This window comes from Oncorhynchus masou, chromosome 13 (genome assembly GCF_036934945.1).
Source record: "Oncorhynchus masou masou isolate Uvic2021 chromosome 13, UVic_Omas_1.1, whole genome shotgun sequence".
Classification (NCBI taxonomy): Eukaryota; Metazoa; Chordata; class Actinopteri; order Salmoniformes; family Salmonidae; genus Oncorhynchus; species Oncorhynchus masou.
The window spans coordinates 39,955,625-39,979,518 of NC_088224.1; the positions used below are offsets into that span (position 1 = coordinate 39,955,625).

Sequence of the window (23,894 nt, forward strand, 5' to 3'; positions counted from 1 at the left end):
CCCGAGCCGGAACCGCCACCATGGACAGACGCCCACCCGGACCCTCCCTATGGTTTTGAGGTGCGTCCGGGAGTCCGCACCTTAGGGGGGAGGGGGGGTTCTGTCACGCCTTGGTCTTAGTATTTTGTGTTTTAGTTAATTAGTTGGTCAGGCCAGGGTGTGACATGGGTTTATGTTTGTTGTATTTCGCAATGGGGTTTTTTAGTTATTGGGATTGTGGCTGGGTAGGGGTTTTGCATAGGTTTGGCTGCCTGAGGCGGTTCTCAATCAGAGTCAGGTGATTCTCGTTGTCTCTGATTGGGAACCGTATTTAGGTAGCCTGGGTTTCACTTTGTATTTCATGGGTGATTGTTCCTGTCTCTGTGTAGTTTCACCAGATAGGCTGTAAATAGGTTTCACGTTCCGTTTTGTTATTATTTAATTATATCAGTTATTTAATGTACCGCGATTCATTTGTTTCATTAAAATACATGAGTAACCAACACGCTGCATTTTGGTCCGACTCTCATTCGACAAACGAAGAACGTCGTTACAACACTGCCATCGCACATTTGTTAGATTACTTGTTAGATATTACTCCACTGTTGGAACTAGATGCACAGGCATTTCGCTACACTCGCATTAACATCTCCTAACCATGTGTATATGACCAATAAACTGTGATTTGATTTGAATGTCTGCGGTAGCTGGAAGGCCGACAGCCATTTCACCCCTCCTGGCCCTGCTGTTGGCTTTGATGAGTCACAGTATGGAGTGCAAAGCCCCTTGTCATCTCCCTCTGTGGCAGAGTGCTTCAAGCTGTTTCTGACAGAGGAGCTGGTGGGAGATGAAGTTGAGGACACCAATCGCTATGCCTTGGAGCTACAGAAGAAGATAGAGCCACATGGAAAGTGGACCACCTGACGAGAGAGAGAAAGATCAAACCAGACTGTGTGTTTGACTTTAATCGCAATATGGGGTCAGTGGATAAAACGGACATGATAAACAGCTCTAAGGTATAAGAAGATATTTTTCCATCTGATCAACACTGCTGTCCTCCATAGCCTCAATGGTCACATTGTACACTAACAAGTGAGATGATTACTGAACATGTTTTTTTGTAATTGGACAGATAAACTTGGATTAAAATGAGAAACTTGGATTAGCTAACACAACGTGCCATTGGAACACAGGAGTGATGGTTGCTGATAATGGGCATCTGTACGCATATGTAGATATACCATTAAATCTGCCACTTCCAGGTACAGTAGTCGTTTACAACATAAACAATGTCTACACTGTATTTCTGGTTAATTAGACGTTATTTTAATGTAATAAAACTGTTATTTTCTTTCAAAAACAAGGACATTTCTAAGTGACTCCAATATTTTGAATGGTAGAGTATGTGTGTATTGATATGTGTATGTATGTATGTATGTATGTACAGTGCCTTGCAAAAGTATCCGGCCACCTTGAACTTTGCGACCTTTTGCCACATTTCAGGCTTCAAACATAAAGATATAAAACTGTATTTTTTTGTGAAGAATCAACAACAAGTGGGACACAATCATGAAGTGGAACGACATTTATTGGATATTTCAAACTTTTTTAACGAATCAAAAACTGAAAAATTGGGAGTGCAAAATTATTCAGCCCCTTTACTTTCAGTGCAGCAAACTCTCTCCAGGAGTTCAGTGAGGATCTCTGAATGATCCAATGTTGACCTAAATGACTAATGATGATAAATACAATCCACCTGTGTGTAATCAAGTCTCCGTATAAATGCACCTGCACTTTGATAGTCTCAGAGGTCTGTTAAAAGCGCAGAGAGCATCATGAAGAACAAGGAACACACCAGGCAGGTCCGAGATACTGTTGTGAAGAAGTTTAAAGCTGGATTTGGATACAAAAAGATTTCCCAAGCTTTAAACATCCCAAGGAGCACTGTGCAAGCGATAATATTGAAATGGAAGGAGTATCAGACCACTGCAAATCTACCAAGACCTGGCCGTCCCTCTAAACTTTCAGCTCATACCAGGAGAAGACTGATCAGAGATGCAGCCAAGAGGCCCATGATCACTCTGGATGAACTGCAGAGATCTACAGCTGAGGTGGGAGACTCTGTCCATAGGACAACAATCAGTCGTATATTGCACAAATCTGGCCTATATTGAAGAGTGGCAAGAAGAAAGCCATTTCTTAAAGATATCCATAAAAAGTGTAGTTTAAAGTTTGCCACAAGCCACCTGGGAGACACACCAAACATGTGGAAGAAGGTGATCTGGTCAGATGAAACCAAAATTGAACTTTTTGGCAACAATGCAAAACGTTATGTTTGGCGTAAAAGCAACACAGCTCATCAACTACAACACACCATCCCCACTGTCAAACATGGTGGTGGCAGCATCATGGCTTGGGCCTGCTTTTCTTCAGCAGGGACAGGGAAGATGGTTAAAATTGATGGGAAGATGGATGGAGCCAAATACAGGACCATTCTGGAAGAAAACCTGATGGAGTCTGCAAAAGACCTGAGACTGGGACGGAGATTTGTCTTCCAACAAGACAATGATCCAAAACATAAAGCACAATCTACAATGGAATGGTTCAAAAATAAACATATCCAGGTGTTAGAATGGCCAAGTCAAAATCCAGACCTGAATCCAATCGAGAATCTGTGGAAAGAACTGAAAACTGCTGTTCACAAATGCTCTCCATCCAACCTCGCTGAGCTCGAGCTGTTTTGCAAGTCTCTCGATGTGCAAAACTGATAGAGACATACCCCAAGCGACTTACAGCTGTATTTGCAGCAAAAGGTGGCGCTACAAAGTATTAACTTAAGGGGGCTGAATAATTTTGCACGCCCAATTTCTCAGTTTTTGATTTGTTAAAAAAGTTTGAAATATCCAATAAATGTCGTTCCACTTCATGATTGTGTCCCACTTGTTGTTGATTCTTCACAAAAAAATACAGATTTAAATCTTTATGTTTGAAGCTTGAAATGTGGCAAAAGGTCGCAAAGTTCAAGTGGGCCTGTCACGCCCTGGTCTATATTTATTATGTTTTCTTCATTTATTGGGTCAGGCCAGGGTGTGACATGAGTTTGTTTGTAGTGTGTTTCGTCTTGGGGTTGTGTGGGGTGTACAGATTAGTCTATGGCTGCCTGAGGCGGTTCTCAATCAGAGTCAGGTGATTATCGTTGTCTCTGATTGGGAACCATATTTAGGTAGCCTGGGTTTCACTGTGTGTTTGTGGGTGATTGTTCCTGTCTCTGTGTTTGTTGCACCAGTCAGGGCTGTTTCGGTTTTCAACGTTTGTTGTTTTGTATTGTTCGTGTTTTTCATCATTAAAGATGTATCGAACGAACCACGTTGCATTTTGGTCCGATCCTTGTTCCACCTCTTCGTTAGAGGAGGTAGAAGAAACCCGTTACAGAATCACCCACCACAAACGGACCAAGCAACGTGTCAACAGGCAGGAGCCACAGGAGAAGCAACAAAGGCAGCAACAGCGATCACAGGACTTCAGGACTTGGGAGGAGAAATTGTTCGGAGAAGGAGCCTGGGATCAGCCTGGTGAATATCGCCGCCCCAAAGAAGAACTGGAGGCGGCGAAAGCTGAGAGGCGCTGGTATGAGGAGGCAGCGCGGCGGGGGAGGCTCAGGGAGAGTGTGGCAGAGTCAGGAGTCAGACCTGAGCCCACTCTCCCTGTTTATCATGAGGAGCCAAGGAGGAGACCAGAACCGGTGTTGGAGGTGAGCGAAGCAGAGACTGTGAAGGAGTTAATGGGGAAATTGGAGGAGAGAGAAATTAGGGAGTTGCTGTGTTGGTGCTTTTTGCATGTAATTCACCCGACGGAACGTGTCAGTGATTTAATGGCACGTGGGTCCGCGCTCCATACTCGTCCTGAGGTGCGTGTTAGTCAGCTGGTGAAGTTGGTGCCAGCCTCACGCACCAGGCCTCCTGTGCACATTCCTAGCCTTGCACGTCCTGTGCCAACACTGCTCTCAAGATCTCCAGTACGCCTTCACGGTCTAGCCCATCCTGTGCCACCTCCACACACCAGCCCTCCGGTGGCAGCTCCCCGCACCAGGCTTCCTGTGCGTGTCCTCGGCCCAGTACCACCAGTGCCAGCACCACGCATCAGACCTACTGTGCGCCTCGCCTCTCCAGCGCTGCCGGAGCCTTCCTCCTCTCCTGTGCTGCTGGAGCCTCCCGCCTGTTTAGCGCTGCCAGAGCCTTCCACCTCTACAGCGTTGCCGGGGTCTCCTGCCCGTTTAGCGCAGCCAGAGCTGCCAGTCTGCATGGAGCAGCCAGAGCTGCCAGTCTGCATGGAGCAGCCAGAGCTGCCAGTCTGCATGGAGCAGCCAGAGCTGCCAGTCTGCATGGAGCTGTCAGTCTGCATGGAGCTGCCAGTCTGCATGGAGCTGCCAGTCTGCATGGAGCTGCCAGTCTGCAAGGAGCTGCCAGTCTGCAAGGAGCTGCCAGTCTGCAAGGAGCTGCCAGAGCTGTTAGTCTGCATGGTGCAGCCAGAGCTGTCAGTCTGCAAGAAGCCGCCAGAGCCGCCAGTCAGCCAGATTCATCCAGATCTGCCAGTCAGCCAGACTCTTCCAGATCTGCCAGTCAGCTAGACTCTTCCAGATCTGCCAGTCAGCCAGATTCTTCCAGATCTGCCAGTCAGCCAGACTCTTCCAGATCTGCCAGTCAGACAGACTCTTCAAGATCTGCCAGTCAGCCAGACTCTTCCAGATCTGCTAGTCAGCCAGACTCTTCCAGATCTGCTAGTCAACCAGACTCTTCCAGATCTGCTAGTCAACCAGACTCTTCCAGATCCGCCAGTCAGCCAGGATCTGCCAGAACTGCCAGCCAGGATCTGCCGGATTCAACTACCTGGCTGGGCTTCGTCTCAGTGCTGGGCTTCCTCTCAGTGCTGGGCTTCCTCTGTCCCGAGCTGCTCCTCTGTCCCGAGCTGCTCCTCTGTCCCGAACTGCTCCTCTGTCCCGAGCTGCACCTCTGCCCCGAGCTGCCCCTCTGTCCGAGCTGCCCCTCTGTCCCGAGCTGCCCCTCTGTCCCGAGCTGCCCCTCTGTCCCGAGCTGCCCCTCAGTCCAGTGGGGTTCTGGGTGAGGACTACTAGGCCATGGTCGGCGGCGAGGGTGGACATTCCTAGGACGCGAGGAGGGGGGATTAAGACATTCATAGAGTGGGTTCCACGTCCCGAGCCGGAGCCGCCACCATGGACAGACGCCCACCCGGACCCTCCCTATTGTTTTTGTTGTGCGTCCGGGAGTCCGCACCTTAGGGGGGGGGGTTCTGTCACGTCCTGGTCTATATTTTTATTATGTTTTCTTCATTTATTGGGTCAGGCCAGGGTGTGACATGAGTTTGTTTGTAGTGTGTTTCGTCTTGGGGTTGTGTGGGGTGTACAGATTAGTCTATGGCTGCCTGAGGCGGTTCTCAATCAGAGTCAGGTGATTATCGTTGTCTCTGATTGGGAACCATATTTAGGTAGCCTGGGTTTCACTGTGTGTTTGTGGGTGATTGTTCCTGTCTCTGTGTTTGTTGCACCAGTCAGGGCTGTTTCGGTTTTCGACGTTTGTTGTTTTGTATTGTTCGTGTTTTTCATCATTAAAGATGTATCGAACGAACCACGTTGCATTTTGGTCCGATCCTTGTTCCACCTCTTCGTTAGAGAAGGAGGTAGAAGAAACCCGTTACAGGGCCGAATACTTCCGCAAGGCACTGTGTATGTACGTACGTACGTACGTACGTACGTACGTACGTATATATATATATATATATATATATATTTGCAAATGTAACAAATAAAAATAAAGAGTAGAAAATAACCTGGCTATTTGCAGGGAGTACCAGTACCGAGTTCATGTGCAAGAGTTAATTGAGGTAGCTATGTACTTACTGTACATATAGGTTAGGGGTAAAGTGACTAGGCAACAGGATAGATAATGGACAGTAGCAGCAGCATATGTGGTGAGTGTGAAAGTATGTGAATTTGTGTGTGGTGTCAGAATGCATGTGTGTGTAGGCATATGTAGTGCGTGTGTTGGGGGGGGGTCAATAAGTGTGTGCATAGATCAAATCAAATTAATCACATTTTTATTGTCACATGCTTCAGAAAAATTGAAACTGTATTATGCTTAAATACAAACAAATAAAATCATAATAGATAAATAACAAAATAGTAACACGAGGCATAAACACACAATGAGCAATGATAGCGTGGCTCTAAACATGGGGTACAAGTACAGAGTCAATGGGTTACGAGGAAATTGAGGTAGATACTCTTTGTACATATAGTTAGGCAACAGGATAGATAATAGAAAGTGGCAGAAACGTATGTGATGAGTGTGAACGTGTGGAGGCTCCCCAGAGGAGGAAAGGGAGTGCCATCCTCCTCAGTGAATTTCATAAAAATAATGAAACATTAAAAAACAAATAATTTATTAAAACACAGTGGTTTACAATGAAGGTCTACAGTAGCCTCAACAGCATACTGTGGGGAAGCACCATGGTATAGCCGGAGGACATTGACTTCAATACAAAACTTCAGTGCATAAAATCTGGTGAGTAGTTGCCTCAGAAAGAGTTGTGCACTGATGTCCACAAGGAAGGGAAAAGGTCAGAGGAGAGCGTGTAGATGCGGGAAGGAATACAACGATAAAAGGGACCAAACTCATTTTATGTTGCTGCTATGAAAGTGAACTGTTTTTGTGTGTGATCAGCGGTGTATTGAATCCGCTGATTCTGTTGAAAAACTTTCTTAAACGGAACCAAACAGGAATAAACATACCTGAATTTGTCCAATAGAAACTCTCATATTCAACTATTGGACTAACGATTACACCCTAGATCATCTAGATGCAGGCAAGTGTGCAAGGCGGTATTGAATTTGTCAATGTTTGTCACCTTGATTGGAATAGGAATGATAGGCATTGAATATGCTTTAATAGAAGTAAGCCCTTACAAAAAAAGATTGCAGTAAACTGTCTTTCAAAGATAATTTGTAAAAATCCAAATAACTTCACAGATCTTCATTGTAAAGGGTTTAAACACTGTTTCCCATGTTTGTTCAATGAACTATAAACAATTAATGAACATGCACCTGTGGAACGGTCGTCAAGACACTAACAGCATACAGACGGTAGGCAATCAAGGTCAAATATATGAAAACGTAGGACACTAAAGAGGCCTGTCTTCTGACTCTGAAAAACAACAAAAGAAAGATGCTCAGGGTCCCTGCTCATTACGTGAACGTGCCTTAGGCATGCTGCAAGGAGGCATGAGGACTGCAGATGTGGCCAGGGCAGTAAATTGCAATGTCCGTACTGCTAGACCCCTCAGACAGCGCTACAGAGAGACAAGATGGACAGCTGATTGTCCTCGCAGTGGCAGACCACGTGTAACAACACCTGAACAGGTTCGGTACATACGATCATCACACCTGAGGGACAGGTACAGGATGGCAACAACTGCCCGAGTTACACCAGGAACGCACAATCCCTCCATCAGTGCTCAGACTGTCCGTAAAATGCTGAGAGAGGCTGGACTGAGGGCTTGTAGGCCTGTTGTAAGGCAGCTCCTCACCAGACATCACCGGCACAAACCCACCGTCGCTGGACCAGACAGGACTGGCAAAAAGTACTCTTCACTGACGGAACGTGGTTTTGTCTCACCAGGGGTGATGGTTAGATTCACGTTTATCGTTGTGGGACTGAGCTCGTTGTAATTTCAGGCAATCTCAACGATGTGCTTTACAGGGAAGACATCCTCCTCCCTCATGTGGTACCCTTCCTGCAGGCTCATCCTTACATGACCCTCCAGCATGACAATGCCACCAGCGATACTGCTCTTTCTGTCGCAATTTCCTGCAAGACAGGAATGTCCGTGTTCTGCCACGGCTAGCGAAGAGCCCGGATCTCAATCCCATTGAGCACGTCTGGGACTTGTTGGATCCGAGGGAACTTGTACGTGTCTTGGTGGAAGAGTGGGGTAACATCTCACAGCAAAAACTGGTAAATCTGGTGCAGTCGATGAGGAGGAGATGCACTGCAGTACTTAATGCAGCTGGTGGTAACACCAGATACTGACTGTTACTTTTGATGTTGACCCCCCATTTGTTCAGGGACACATTATTCCATTTCTGTTAGTCACGTGTCTGTGGAACTTGTTCAGTTTATGTCTCAGTTGTTGAATCCTGTTATGTTCATACAAATATTTACACATGTTAAGTTTGCTGAAAATTAACACAGTTGACAGTGAGAGAACGTTTCTTTTTTTTGCTGAGTTTAGAATAACTACAGTGTATTGCAGTTGCACTGCAGTTATACTGCAAAATTACTGCAGTAAAGAAAAAACGGCATTATTTTGGATGAAGTATTTGCAGCATACTGCATTTAGACTGCACCCCAACTGCAGTTATACTGCACTCTGACTGCAATCTTTTTTCTTAACTATTCATGAAAATCACAAATTAAATGAAATAAATATATTTACTCTCAAGTTAGACTTTTGTTAACAACACTGTCATCTCAGATTTTCAAAATATGCTATTGAACTATAGCTAAACAAGCATTTGTGTAAGAGTATTGATAGCTAGCATAGCTATAAGCCTAGAATTCAGCCGGCAACATTTTCACAAAAACAAGAAAAGCATTCAAATAAAATCATTTACCTTTGAAGAACTTCAGATGTTTTCAATGAGGAGACTCTCAGTTAGATAGCAAATGTTCAGTTTTTCAAAAAACATTATTTGTGTAGGACAAATCGCTCCGTTTTGTTCACGTTTGGCTACGAAAAAAACCTGTATCCAGTTATAGCCTCAAGCTCATTAGCATAACGTAACGTTAACTATTCAATAAAAATCGCAAATGAAATGAAATATATATGCTAGCTCTCAAGCTTAGCCTATTCTTAACAACACTGTCATCTCAGATTTTCAAAATATGCTTTACAAGCATTTGTGTAAGAGTACTGATAGCTAGCGTAGCATTTAGCGTAGCATTTAGCGGGCAACATTTTCACAAAAACCAGAAAAGCATTCAAATAAAATCATTTACCTTTGAAGAACTTCGGATGTTTTCAATGAGGAAACTCTCAGTTAGATAGCAAATGTTCAGTTTTTCCTGAAAGATTCTTTGTGTAGGAGAAATCGCTTCGTTTTGTACATCCCTTTTGGCTACCAAAAAAAACCGAAAATTCAGTCACCAAAACGGCAAACTTTTTTCCAAATTAACTCCATAATATCGACTGAAACATGGCAAACGTTGTTTAGAATCAATCCTCAAGGTGTTTTTCACATATCTCTCCATTGATATATCGTTCGTGGAAGTCTGCTTTCTTCTCTGAATTACATGGAAAAATACTTGCAGCTGAGGTTTACGCACCAATTTCGACGCAGGACATCGGGCGGACACCTGGTAAATGTGGTCTCTTATGGTCAATCTTCCAATGATATGCCTACAAATACGTCACAATGCTGCAGACACCTTGGGGAAATTGTGGGCTCATTCCTGGCGCATTCACAGCCATATAAGGAGACATTGGAAAACACCGCTTCCAAAATTTTGCTCATTTCCTGTTTGAAGTTTCATCTTGGTTTCGCCTGTAGCATCAGTTCTGTGGCACTCACAGATAATATCTTTGCAGTTTTGGAAACGTCAGAGTGTTTTCTTTCCAAAGCTATCAATTATATGCATAGTCGAGCATCTTGTCGTGACAAAATATCTTGTTTAAAACGGGAACGTTTTTTTTATCCAAAAATGAAATACTACCCCTAGAGTTCCAAGAGGTTAACCTCTTGAAACTCCCCATCCCGGATCCGGGATTGTGACTAAGCCTCAGGCTCATTAGCATAACGCAATAAAATTAAAATAATGCGTCTGCTCTCAAGCTTAGCCTTTTCTTAACAACACTGTCATCTCAGATTTTCAAAATATGCTTTTGAACCATAGAAATTGACTAATTTGTGTAAGAGTATGCAAAGCTAGCATAGCATTTTGTGTAGCATGTAGCACGCAACATTTTCACAAAAGCCAGATAACCAAATAAATAAAATCATTTACCTTTGAAGAGCTTCTGATGTTTTCAATGAGGAGACTCCCAGCCACATACCAAATGCGCAGTGTTTCCTGAAAGCGTCTGTGTGTAGGAGAAATCGTTCCGTTTTCTACATTGCGCCTGGCTACCGAAACGAACCGAAAATGCAGTCACCTACAACGTGAAACTTTTCCCGGATTAACTACATAATATCGACCGAAACATGGCAAACGTTGTTTGGAATCAATCCTCAAGGTGTTTTTTCACATATCTCTTCATTGACATGCAGTTCTTGGAAGCTTGCTTCTCTCTCTGTGCCCCATGGAAAAATACTGGCAGGTGACTTTTGCGCACCAATTTCGGCGCAGGACACCGGGCGGACACGTGGTAAATGTGGTCTCTTATGGTCAATCTTCCAACGATCTGCCTACAAATACGTCACAATGCTGCAGACACCTTGGGGAAACGACAGAAAGGGCAGACTCATTCCTCTTGCGTTCACAGCCATATAAGGAGATCATGAAAGACAGAGCCTCAAAAACCCTTGTCATTTCCTGGATGCCAAGTCATCTTGGTTTTGCCTGAAGCTCACGTTAAAGGGCACGCACAGAGAAGATATTTGTATTTCTGGACACGTCAGAGTGTTTTCTTTCGAACAGTAGCAATTATATGCATAGTCGAGCATCTTTTTGTGACAAAATATCTTGTTTAAAACGGGAACGTTTTTCTTCCAAAAATGAAATAGCGCCACCATAAGTGTAAGAGGTTAACGTTGCGTTATGGATTGGTGTGTAAGTGTGTGTGTTGCAAATGAGTACGTGTTCTGTTTGACTGAGAGTGTGTGTATGTGTTGGCGTGTCAGTGTAAGTATGTGTGTGTGAGAGTCCAGTGTGTGTGCATATAGTCAAAAATAGTTAGCTTGCTTATATAGAGCGGGTACTACCTATTTGCTGACGCTCTGGTGCTAGAGCGCAAAGTTCGTAAGGTGTCTTGAGCACTTTAACAAGGTGTTTAAACCCCCTTTTCTTCTCAGCCATGAGAATTTGCGCATATCCGTGGCTATAAACATACCTAATGCTCTTCTAATTTCTTTAGCCTGGTCAGAATCAGCTGCAAAGTGCTGCTTGAATGCAGACGGGAGACAAAGTTGTGTTGTTATTTTTTGCGTTTTCGTCTTGTTTCGGTGGTAGGAATGAAGGCTATTTTCATTGAGCAGTGGGAAGCCGAAATGTTCCAAAACTGAAGATTTATAGATGGAGAATTTTGATTACATTGTGCGCATGGACTCTAGTTGTTTTTATCGGGAATAGGTAGAAGAAGAAAGAAGAGGCATGCAACGCAGCGTAGGCATAGCCGATAGGCGTGGTTGAAAAAAATCATTGTTTTATTCGTTTGAAACCGAGAGCCCCTACTGAGAGAGGAAAAAGTATGCAAGAGAGAGAAAGTATGCAAGAGAGAAAGTATGTGAGAGAAAGAGAGAGAGAGAGAAAGAGAGAGAGAGAGAGAGCACTGAAGGGTATTTAGAGGGTATAGTATGGTGGGGGAGCGGGGAACCGGAGAATAAGATGTGATATTGTTAATGTTACAGAACATTAATATTCGTGTGAGGTCATCTATTACAGGGGAACAGGCGAGCCATGAGAGACATCCTAATGGATCCTGTCACAGAGAGAGAGAGAATGAGGGAGGGAGATGGAGGAGAGCGGGAGAGATGAGAGGGAGGGAGAGAGGGAGGTATAAAGGAAAGGAGGGGGAACCGGAGATAGAAGGAAAGAGAGCGAGTCAGAAGGGGAGGAAGGGCGAGACAAGAGGGAGAGTTAGGGTAGCCGTGCAGAATTAATCAACAAATTAGAATGAATAATTAATGCAGGGGATCCCATAAGGGTAGGACGGAATAAGGGACTGGGAGGGGGAATTAATAAAGATGGTACCACAGTCAGCTCTCCACACCAGAACCACACTGCTCAAATGGAGTCTTTTACCCGACTTGCTCTCACAGTCTCATGTCAGAATTAGATGTTCATCCATATTTTTCAAACATCAAATTTCAAAGTTGCTGCAAATGTCACCTTTCTACAGTGCCTTGCGAAAGTATTCGGCCCCCTTGAACTTTGTGACCTTTTGCCACATTTCATGCTTCAAACATAAAGATATAAAACTGTATTTTTTGTGAAGAATCAACAACAAGTGGGACACAATCATGAAGTGGACGACATTCATTGGATATTTCAAACTTTTTTAACAAATCAAAAACTGAAAAATTGGGCGTGCAAAATTTTTCAGCCCCCTTAAGTTAATACTTTGTAGCGCCACCTTTTGCTGCGATTACAGCTGTAAGTCGCTTGGGGTATGTCTCAATCAGTTTTGCACATCAAGAGACTGAATTTTTTTCCCATTCCTCCTTGCAAAACAGCTCGAGCTCAGTGAGGTTGGATGGAGAGCATTTGTGAACAGCAGTTTTCAGTTCTTACCACAGATTCTCAATTGGATTCAGGTCTGGACTTTGACTTGGCCATTCTAACACCTGGATATGTTTATTTTTGAACCATTCCATTGTATGTTTTGGATCATTGTCTTGTTGGAAGACAAATCTCCGTCCCAGTCTCAGGTCTTTTGCAGACTCCATCAGGTTTTCTTCCAGAATGGTCCTGTATTTGGCTCCATCCATCTTCCCATCAATTTTAACCATCTTCCCTGTCCCTGCTGAAGAAAAGCAGGTCCAAACCATGATGCTGCCACCACCATGTTTGACAGTGGGATAGGTGTTCAGGGTGATGAGCTGTGTTGCTTTTACGCCAAACATAACGTTTTGCATTGTTGCCAAAAAGTTCAATTTTGGTTTCATCTGACCAGAGCACCTTCTTCCATATGTTTGGTGTGTCTCCCAGGTGGCTTGTGGCAAACTTTAAACAACACTTTTTATGGATATCTTTAAGAAATGGCTTTCTTCTTGCCACTCTTCCATAAAGGCCAGATTTGTGCAATATACGACTGATTGTTGTCCTATGGACAGAGTCTCCCACCTCAGCTGTAGATCTCTGCAGTTCATCCAGAGTGATCATGGGCCTCTTGGCTGCATCTCTGATCAGTCTTCTCCTTGTATGAGCTGAAAGTTTAGAGGGACGGCCAGGTCTTGGTAGATTTGCAGTGGTCTGATACTCCTTCCATTTCAATATTATCGCTTGCACAGTGCTCCTTGAGATGTTTAAAGCTTGGGAAATCTTTTTGTATCCAAATCCGGCTTTAAACTTCTTCACAACAGTATCTCGGACCTGCCTGGTGTGTTCCTTGTTCTTCATGATGCTCTCTGCGCTTTTAACGGACCTCTGAGACTATCACAGTGCAGGTGCATTTATACGGAGACTTGATTACACACAGGTGGATTGTATTTATCATCATTAGTCATTTAGGTCAACATTGGATCATTCAGAGATCCTCACTGAACTTCTGGAGAGAGTTTGCTGCACTGAAAGTAAAGGGGCTGAATAATTTTGCACGCCCAATTCTTCAGTTTTTGATTTGTTAAAAAAGTTTGAAATATCCAATAAATGTCGTTCCACTTCATGATTGTGTCCCACTTGTTGTTGATTCTTCACAAAAAAATACAGTTTTATATCTTTATGTTTGAAGCCTGAAATGTGGCAAAAGGTCGCAAAGTTCAAGGGGGCCGAATACTTTCGCAAGGCACTGTAAGTGTTTAAAGTTAAGTTTAGTCATTAACTCTATATTTTTAAGGTTAGGGTTAAGTTTAGGAATTAACACTGAATGCTTGAGGTAAGAGTTAAGGATAGGGATAGGCTTAAAACAAAAATCTCAAAAACAACTTGTAAAGACGTTCTTCGTTTGTCGCAAGAAAGTCGGACCGAAATGCAGCGTGTTGGTTACTCATGTTTATTAGTGAAACAAACAACGGAACTATACATGAAATAACTAAATAAATACAAAACAACAAAACGGAACGTGAAACCTATTACAGCCTATCTGGTGAACACTACACAGAGACAGGAACAATCACCCACGAAATACAAAGCGAAACCCAGGCTACCTAAATACGGTTCCCAATCAGAGACAACGAGAATCACCTGACTCTGATTGACAACCGCCTCAGGCAGCCAAACCTATGTAACACACACCCCTAATCAGCTACAATCCCAATAACTAAAAAACCCCACTAAGAATACAACAAACAATAAACCCATGTCACACCCTGGCCTGACCAACTAATAAACTAAAACACAAAATACTAAGACCAAGGCGTGACACAACTTTTGATCGCTGGATTTGAATTTACAACCTTTGGAATCAGAGGCAGATGCTTATGCCCATCCGCTACGCCATAGCTAAAACCAAAAACCTACTTGAAGATGACAGTGCTCACTGTTGCCCCTAGTGGCTGGTTTCCATGTCCTCTCCTGACGTCCTCAGACGTGGATGGAAGTCGAATACTGACTTGCATCACGGGACTGCTTTTACCACCACTCTGTTAGGGATGTAAGGGCACAGATCACTGATTATCTGACCTGATCTCCTCTCTACTGTGTCCACTGGACTTTATCTATCTAATAGGCTTTTCTTCCCAGTGACTGGGACATACACACTTTGTCCCAAATGGCACCCTATTCCCTTTATAGTTCCCTATGGGCCCTGGTCAAAAGTAGGGCACCCTAAAGGGAATAGGATGCCATTTGGGAAGCAGGACATGTCCGTAGTATGAATGGCCCATCATTGATTATGCTCAAAGACACATTTTCATCTCAGAGTGGTCGTCAATACGGACAGCTGTAGGACAAGACACTAAAACAGACAGGAACGCAGTCAAGCGCACACACACACCCACCCACAGACACTGTACAGAGTGCATGCATTTCTCAAGTTCTCCTCTCCATTTATGAATCAAAATAAATAAATCACAAGGAAGAACATTTTGAAGTATCTGCCCTATAACTGGAAGATATATATATTTTTTACACATATTTAACACCTTATTGTTGTTGGCACCAAACTACCTCCATACTTCCACTCATTTGTATTGGTTACCCTTAGACGAGTCCTGTGAGAGTCTCCCCTTTCTATTGAGTGGTCATATTAGTTTTGTAGGCCAAACCGTTCGGGATGCTACAGACGTTTTCGTGAGAAGACCAATTTTCGGGACGTCTCCTGGTCTGATGAACAGCACTGTAGCTCTGCATCCTTCCACCGCAGACGCAGAAGGCTGCCGTAGGCGGATGTGGTGGGTTGAGACGCAGCCCATGCAAAAAAGCCCAGCAGATATCTCTTGCTTAAACTGACGGATTCTGATGGGGATCTTTCTTTCTATTATGTTAAACCCTCTAGGGGTTTAAATGGAGGCTCAAATCATTCTATAGTAGCTAACATTCTGTACATCCAAATGCTCTTACATACACGCATACACACACACATATGCAGGTACACGCACTCACGCCAGCATGCATGCACACAAAATATTTTATTTGAATCCACAAATCACACTACAGTCGAGAAGGATTCGAACATTTCAAGGGACACAAATATTTGGACTGTCACACCCTGATCTGGTTCCCCTGTCCTTGTGATTGTCTCCACCCCCTCCAGGTGTCGCTTATTATCCCCGGTGTATATATCCCTGTGTTTCCTGTCTCTCTGTGCCAGTTCGTCTTGTTTGCCAAGTTAACCAGCGGTTTTCCTTGCTTGCACCTGCCTGACCCCTCTGCCTGCTCTGACTACCAGCCTGCCTATCCCTTTGTACTGTTTTGGACTCGGATCTGGTTTCTGACCCCTGCCTGGCCTGACCTCGAGCCTGCCTATTGTCTGGTACTGTTTGAACTCTGACCTGGTTTATGAACTCTCGCCTGTCCCCAACCTGCCTTTGCCTGCTCCCTTTGTTATAATAAATATCGGAGCTCTACCATCTGCCTACTGTGTCTGCATTTGGGTCTCGCCTTGTGTCCTTATATGGACACTACAGATGGCACCTCCTTCTCCACACAGCAAGGCTGCCCATGACCGCTAACACGGAGCAGTGCCTTTCTAGCTACTTTGACATTGTCATCACAGTAATGCAGGCCTGCAATCTGAAGGCCACGTACACATACTATTTACATGGCCAAGACTCCAGAATATCAGCAACACAAGCTTGCACTGATAACTAAGGCTATTCAGGCATGACATGAAGGTCTGGTACTTGTCAGCAAAGGTCTGCTCAAGGGTCAGAAGAGCAACCCACTTCCAAAATGAGCACCTCCCTCTGGCTTCCCCCTACTTCAATATCTGGCATATTTGGCATACAATAAAATACATCATCATCAACACCAAAACAGCCTCCTCTGACAAGAGAATGTTTGTGAATGTCTACACACACACACACGCACACACACACACACAGGTATCTAGCGACAGGGTAAATCATGCATTCTCTTCTTCCACTTGACTGCCTCCTGCACGCTTCTCTGGCAGGAAAGTGTGATGCCACTTCCATGCCCGCTCCTTCCACCCACCCTCCCAACACAACAACAGCAGGTGGCTTGGCGTTGCCAACGGTGATAAACATGGGCCTTATTAAAAGACTGATAGTTCTCCGCTGCCTTTTTAATTTTCGCTCATTTAGACTTGTCATTTACCCACCGCTCCCTCTTCTCTCCTGCAGGCAACCGCTATCACCACTACCCAGCAAACAAACCCAAAGGGAGACCTCTCAAAAAAAATAGGAGTGAGAGAAGAGGAGAGAGACGAGGGGGAACAAGTGCCAAGAGAGAGCAAGTCACTAATCTCATGCCATGTTTGACGAGTGTCGTTTTTGCTGATGCCGAATGGGGGCCGGGGGAATTCGGTGAGCTCATCTGATGGTCTATCTTGTCTAGACGCACAGGAGGAGGAGAGAGGAGGTGTAGAGACGGAGTGGAAGAGAGACACATCAATATGAGAGAGAGAGAGAGAGAGAGAGAGAGAGAGAGAGAGAGAGAGAGGGAGAGAGAATCAATGAATTGGCGAGGGCACTAGAACAGTCTGCAGCACCCGGCCTCACCCTACTAGAATCTGAAGTCAAATGTCTACTGTTTGCTGATGATCTGGTGCTTCTGTCTCCAACCAAGGGGAGACTACAGCAGAGTCTAGATCTTCTGCACAGATTCCGTCAGACCTAAATCTCAGTAAGATAAAAATAATTATGTTTAAGAAAAGGTCCAGTTGCCAGAACAACAAATACCATTGCCCTAGAGCACACAAAAAATGATATATACCTTGGTCTAAACATCAGCAACACAGGTAACTTCCACAAAGCTGTGAGGAAGGAGCATAAAATGTGACATACCAATTAGGATTTAGCTAAGAATACAGATGAAGTCGAAAGTTTACATACACTTAGGTTGGAGTCATTAAAACTTGTTTTTCAACCACTCCACAAATTTCTTGTTAACATACTATAGTGTCGGCAAGTCGGTTAGGACATCTACTTTGTGCATGACACAAGTATATTTTCCGACAATTGTTAAGAGACAGATTATTTCACTGTATCACAATTCCAGTGGGTCAGAAGTTTACATACGCTAAGTTGACTGTGCATTTAAACAGCTTGAAAAATTCCAGAAAAGAAGGTCATGGCTTTAGAAGCTTCTGATAGGCTAATTGACATTGTTTGAGTCAATTGGAGGTGTACCTGTGAATGTATTTCAAGGCCTACTTTCAAATTCAGTGCCTCTTTGCTTGACATCATGGGGAAATCAAAAGAAATCAGCCAAGACCTCAGAAAAAACATTGTATACCTCCACAGTATGGTTCATCCTTGGGAGCAATTTCCAAATGCCTGAAAGTACCACGTTCATCTGTACAAACAATTGGACGCAAGTATAAACACCATGGGACCACGCAGCCATCATACCACTCAGGAAGGAGACGCGTTCTGTCTCCTAGAGATGAACGTACTTTGGTGCGAAAAGTGCAAATCAATCCCAGAACAACAGCAAAGGACAATGAGAAAATGCTGGAGGAAACAGGTAAAAAAGCATCTATATCCACAGTAAAAGAAGCCATATATCGACATAACCTGAAAGGCTGCTCAGCAAGTAAGAAGCTTCTGCTCCAAAACCGCCATAAAAACTCCAGACCACGGTTTGCAACTGCACATGGGGACAAAGATCATACTTTTTGGAGAAATGTCCTCTGGTTTAATGAAACAAAAATAGAACTGTTTGGTCATAATGACTATCATTAAGTTTGGAGGAAAAGGGGGAGGCTTGCTAACCAAAGAACAACATCCCAACCGTGAAGCACGAGGGTGGCAGCATCATGTTGTGGGGGTGCTTTGCTGCAGGAGGGACTGGTGCACTTCACAAAATAGATTATGTGGATATATTGGAGCAACATCTCAAGACATCAGTCAGGAAGTTAAAGCTTGGTCGCAAATGGGTCATCCAAATGGACAATGACCTCAAGCATACTTCCAAAATTATGGCAAAATGGCTTCAGGACAACAAAGTGAAGGTATTGAAGTGGCCATTATAAAGCCCTGACCTCAATCCTATAGAAAATTTGTGGGCAGAACTGAAAAAAAGTGAGTGCGAGCCAGGAGGCCTACAAACCAGCTCTGTCATGAGGAATGGGCCAAAATTCACCCAACTTATTGTGGGAAGCGTGTGGAAGGCTACCCAAAATGTTTGACTCAAGTTAAACAATTTAAAGGAAATGCTACCAAATACTAATTGAATGTAAACTTCTAACCCACTGGGAATGTGATGAAAGAAATAAAAGCTGAACTAAATCATTCTCTCTACTATTATTCTGACATTTCACATACAAGGTCTGTGAGAGCCAGAAATCTTGCTTGTTTGTAGGTGACCAAATACATATTTTCCACCATAATTTGCAAATAAATTAATTACAAATCATACAATGTGATTTTCTGGATTTTTTTTCTCATTTTGTCTGTCATACTTGAAGTGTACCTATGATGAAAATTACAGGCTTCTCTCATCTTTTTAAGTGGGAGAACTTGCACAATTGGTGGCTGACTAAATACTTTTTTTGCCCCACTGTACATTGTTTAACCTAATTCTGACTAAAACTACACACATCATCAGATTATAATTTTATGATTCTAATCAATTTCATACAGTTATAAGGTTTCAGAGTGGAATTATTTTATCATTATCTTTCAACATATACATTATTTTATCAAGATCCAATTGCCATTTATGGTTGTGAGGTCTGGGGTCTGTTCATAAACCAAGAATTCACAAAATGTCGACAAAAAAAGAACAAAATGAGACTGCATGCAGAATTCTGCAAAAATATCCTCTGTTTACAAGGTAAAACACAAAATAATACAGGCAGACCTGAAATAGGCCAATATCCGCTAATTATCAAAATCCAGAAAAGAGACGTTAATCAACTCTACAACCACCTAAAAGGAAGCGATTCCCAAACCTTCCATAACAAAGCCATCCCCTACAGAGAGATGAACCTGGAGAAGAGTTCCCTAAGCAAACTAGCCCTGTTCACAAACACAAACTCCACAGAGCCCCAGGACAGCAACACAATTAGACCTAACCAAATCATGAGAAAACAAAAAGAGATCTATTTCCAGTGTGTCAAGTAATGAACTAAAAAACGACGCAATATAGAATGTTCTTTGGCTTATTTAGTCTACCGCACTACTGTGACTGACCTACAATTAAGGAAAGCTTTGACAATTGTGACGACCCTCCCATTCTGTCTTACAAATTCTCTCTCACCGCTCTTGTTTTCCTTAACTGTCGGTTTTGCGGAGCTGGGAGGGTCGTCAGCAAAATGGGGGGAATTAGTATTACTATTACTTTAAATGATAGGTGTGTACAATCCTGTTACTCTGGTTGTGTAAGTCGCTGTTTTCACGTAACTCTGTACCTCATTTACCAGGGCTCTGCACATCTCGTGTTCTTACCCCCACCCTCTATACTCTGAAACCTGTCTGTTCGTGACGAGGTGTCTCTGTTCCGAACGAAGTGTCTCCACATCCTCTATTCTAAGAACAAACCGTTCTTACTACTCGCATGAGAACACAGAGGACTCCGATTATATGGCCACCTCATCCAGTAGATATGGGTTGGTTTGACACATTGAGACAGTTGTGGCGGATTATTAAGGAAATGGAACCAGGTTGGGCTATATAAAGGCAAGCCCCAACTCAGAATCATTGAGCCGACCATCTTCATTATTGCAATAATTAAATCGATATCAAATAAAGATTGACTGTTTGAAGAATTGTCCAAGTCTCTCTCACTTGATTAGAGTTTCCATGACAAACACCTGGGCTCGCGTGTGTCCCATGGATAAATATACCTTTCTCCTACACATCGAAGAGACTCGCAGACACACTGTTATTTTTTGTTGTGGCATTTTGGGGCTTCTTTTAGGAACCTCACAACACCCCTCATTATCACCATCTATGCACCCATCCACTCACTTACACTACTGACTACATACACCATTGTTACTAGTCCCCCACTCTGTAACACAATATGTAGAGACTCAGTGAGCATAGCCTTGCTATTGAGAGAGGCCCCCATAGGCAGACCTGGCTCTCAAGAGAAGACAGGCTTTGTGCCCACTGCCCACAAAATGAGGTGGAAACTGAGCTGCACCTCCTAACCTCCTGGCAAGTGTATGACCATATTAGAGACACATATTTCCCTCAGATTGCACAGACCCACAAAAATGTGAAAACAAATCCAATTTTGATAAACTCCCACATCTATTGGGTGAAATACCAGTGTGACATCACAACAGCAAGAATTGTGACCTGCTGCCACAAGAAAAAGGGCAAACAGTGAAGCACAAACACTATTGTAAATACATGTTTATTTCCCCTTTTGTACCATTTGTACAGTGTTACAACACTGTAGCCACAATTTGACATTTGAAATGTCTCTATTCCATTGGAAATCTAAATCTAATATTTACTGTTCATTTTATGTTTAGTTCACTTGTTTATTTCACTTGCTTTGGCAATGTAAACATATGTTTCCCATGCCAATAAAGCCCTTTGAACTGAATAGAATTGAGAGGATGGAAAGAGGAGGTGGGGATTGGGCGAGAAGTGGAAAGAGAGAACGAGAGAGTAAGGTGGAGAGAGGGTCAATATTTACTATGGTGGGTGTGATCGGAATAAGAATGAGCTGAGAGAAAGTAAGTGAGGTGTAATTGAGGAACTGAGGTGTCACAGGGCTGAGAGTTTGGTTAATGAGCTCCAGACATTCATATTCCTCACTTTTTCCCATTTCACTCTGGTCGTCTCTTTCACTCCATCCCCTCCTCCCTCCCTCCCTCCCTCTTTCTTTGTTTCCTTCTGCCCTTCTCTCTACCTGTCTGCCCTTCTCCCTACCTATTATATTTTCTTTCCCTTGTCTTTCAGACCTTCATTATATCTGGTCTGGATGCTCCCTTCCTCATCCTAAACCTTTTCTCAGCGTCAGTCAATGAGGAGTCGCAAAGTGTCCCCAATTCAATTCACACTGCCCTAATAACAACCCTTCTAGTTGTCTAATGGGCACTATTTGAAGTACATTTCGCACACACGCACACGCACACACACACACACACACCTAGGAATCTTAGGGGATCATGGGGAATGGACATAAGGATAGGACCTGTGAGAGCGAGGTGGTACGAGGTCGCTCAACTTCCATATCAGAGATTTCTGTTAAGTCAACCTTACCCCACAATAATTGCTCAGTCTTTAAAAAAAAACAGTGCAGTCAAAAACATGATTTCCTGTATTTTATATATATTTCCAAACTATGAGGTTGGACTAATACTGTTTTGGCCTTCCTGGTGACATCACTAGGCGTTAAGTTAGTTATTAGATCAATAAGAAAGAGAATTCCGAAGCACTCCACAATAAAAGCTAGTTTTCAGTTTTCCCTTCCCCATTGAGACCTCTCCAAGACAGTCCTAGCAAAATTCTTGCTTGAGAAATTGCTCTTTCCTATTGATCTTTTCATTTTTTTTTACCATTTTAATTGAAAACAATCAAAGTAAGGTACTTAATTATTACCCAGAAATGATTTGATATTGAGATCAGTGGAGGCTGCTGATGGGAGGACAGCTCATAATAATGACTTGAATGGAGAGAATGGAATGGCATCAAACACATGGAAACCATGCTTACCCGACATTACCACGGGCCCGTCCTCCCCAATTAAGGTGCTTACCAACCTCCTGTGATTGAGACACAAACGGCAGCATTGGACCTTTCATTAGTTCCCTCTATACTTTGTCTCTACTCAAATGAATATTCCTTAAAAGTACAATTATGCATGTAATTTGGTGGTTTGAAAACAGTATTAATTATAAGCAACTGTAACATCATAAAACGTCTCGCTTCCCCAACACACACAGACCCACTGATGTGTACGAAACCCCGCAAATTGTGGCGTTTATCTATCACTCCCACACACAGACAATAGAGAGATTTAGAATCTCACACTGGCTCACTGTCTGCTGTTTCACACCATTTATGATAATGATTTCACAGACTTTCCCTCGACTCCCCCTCTTGCCTGCTGTTGGGATTTATCTCAGTCACTGAGGGGCAGAAGAACTATGCACATGTCTGATGTGGACAGATATCTATTCTACACATGTCCCCTGTTTGCATTAGGACTGCACTCTGTGTTGATCATATGAATGCTCATGTTGTGCATTTATCCTAACAAGGGCCTTGAGTCTTTCCTGACAGCGCAATAAATCGGACATGGAAAAACTCAGGACCCTAGATGAGATGTATCAACATGCGTGTTGAAAATATATATTTATCGAGTTGAAATGAAGCCTTATTAGTGTTGAGAAATGTTCTGAAGGAACCAGTTGGCGTGGGAGGTCAATTCTTTACTGGTTCATTACGTCTTTACTTTCATGTTAGCGGCTTTGCGAGGAGTCCATTGATTTCCAAGCGTCGATACTGGCGGGCCACCGATGCTCAAAGGCCGGAGCCGCACCTGGTTCCCACGCTCTCTGTACTAATATGACACTTGACATACACACATGCGCTCGAGCAAACACGGACATACTCGCACACATGCACGGACACGTGTGTGCGTACGCACACACAGGCAACTGCTTGCACACCCAGAAAATGATTCGGTCAGAAGAGAGAGAGAGAGAGAGAGAGAGAGAGAGAGAGAGAGAGAGAGAGAGAGAGAGAGAGAGAGAGAGAGAGAGAGAGAGCGCACAAGCTGAGCTCTGACAGCCAGAGAGCTCTTAGAGGAGGCAGTCTTCAGAGCCATCTGGCATCAGAGATTATTCAACACGCTTCCACTCACTGTCTAATGGGATTGTTCATTTCCTTTCCATACAGTAAGTTGGAGCAGGACCAAAGGCTCATGTTACTGAAGCCATTCAGAATCACACACTGTGGCACTGCGTGAATCGCAACATTTTTGAGAAAAACAGTTACTTGGCACATGGAATGCAAGCTGAAGAAAAGCTTGCACACAGGAATTTTGATATGCCTCAAACTGTATGTGTGTGCAAGCTTAAGACAGAGCATGCACACGCGCGCGCACACACACACACACATACACACACACAGGAAAGTTAATGAGATCCGGGAGTCTCCTCTGTGACCAACGGAACAGCTTCTAGCTGCAGGAGAACGAAGGGAACACCCTGAGCAGGATAAACATACACGCACACACACCCACACAGAGGCAGAGACACGCACACCACACACACACATACACACACAGGGGAAGGTGAGTAGCTGAGAAAGAAATAGGAGAAAGAGAGAGACAGAGAGAGGGGGGAACAGAGAGGGACATAAAATACAAGTAGAAGGTGAGAACGAGGGTAGTCAGCTCATCCTTTCTTCCTCCCCAATAGGTGTAGTCAGAACC

At 43.6% G+C, this 23,894-nt stretch overlaps 1 long non-coding RNA gene across 1 annotated transcript; it reads left to right on the forward strand.

The window, feature by feature from the left end:
- The first annotated feature begins 806 nt into the window (after nucleotides 1–806).
- Nucleotides 807–19,147, forward strand: LOC135551436 (uncharacterized). The gene is made up of 3 exons (XR_010457306.1): nucleotides 807–995; nucleotides 1,112–1,241; nucleotides 16,673–19,147. It is a non-coding gene; the product is annotated as an uncharacterized LOC135551436 (long non-coding RNA).
- Nucleotides 19,148–23,894: the final 4,747 nt, after the last annotated feature.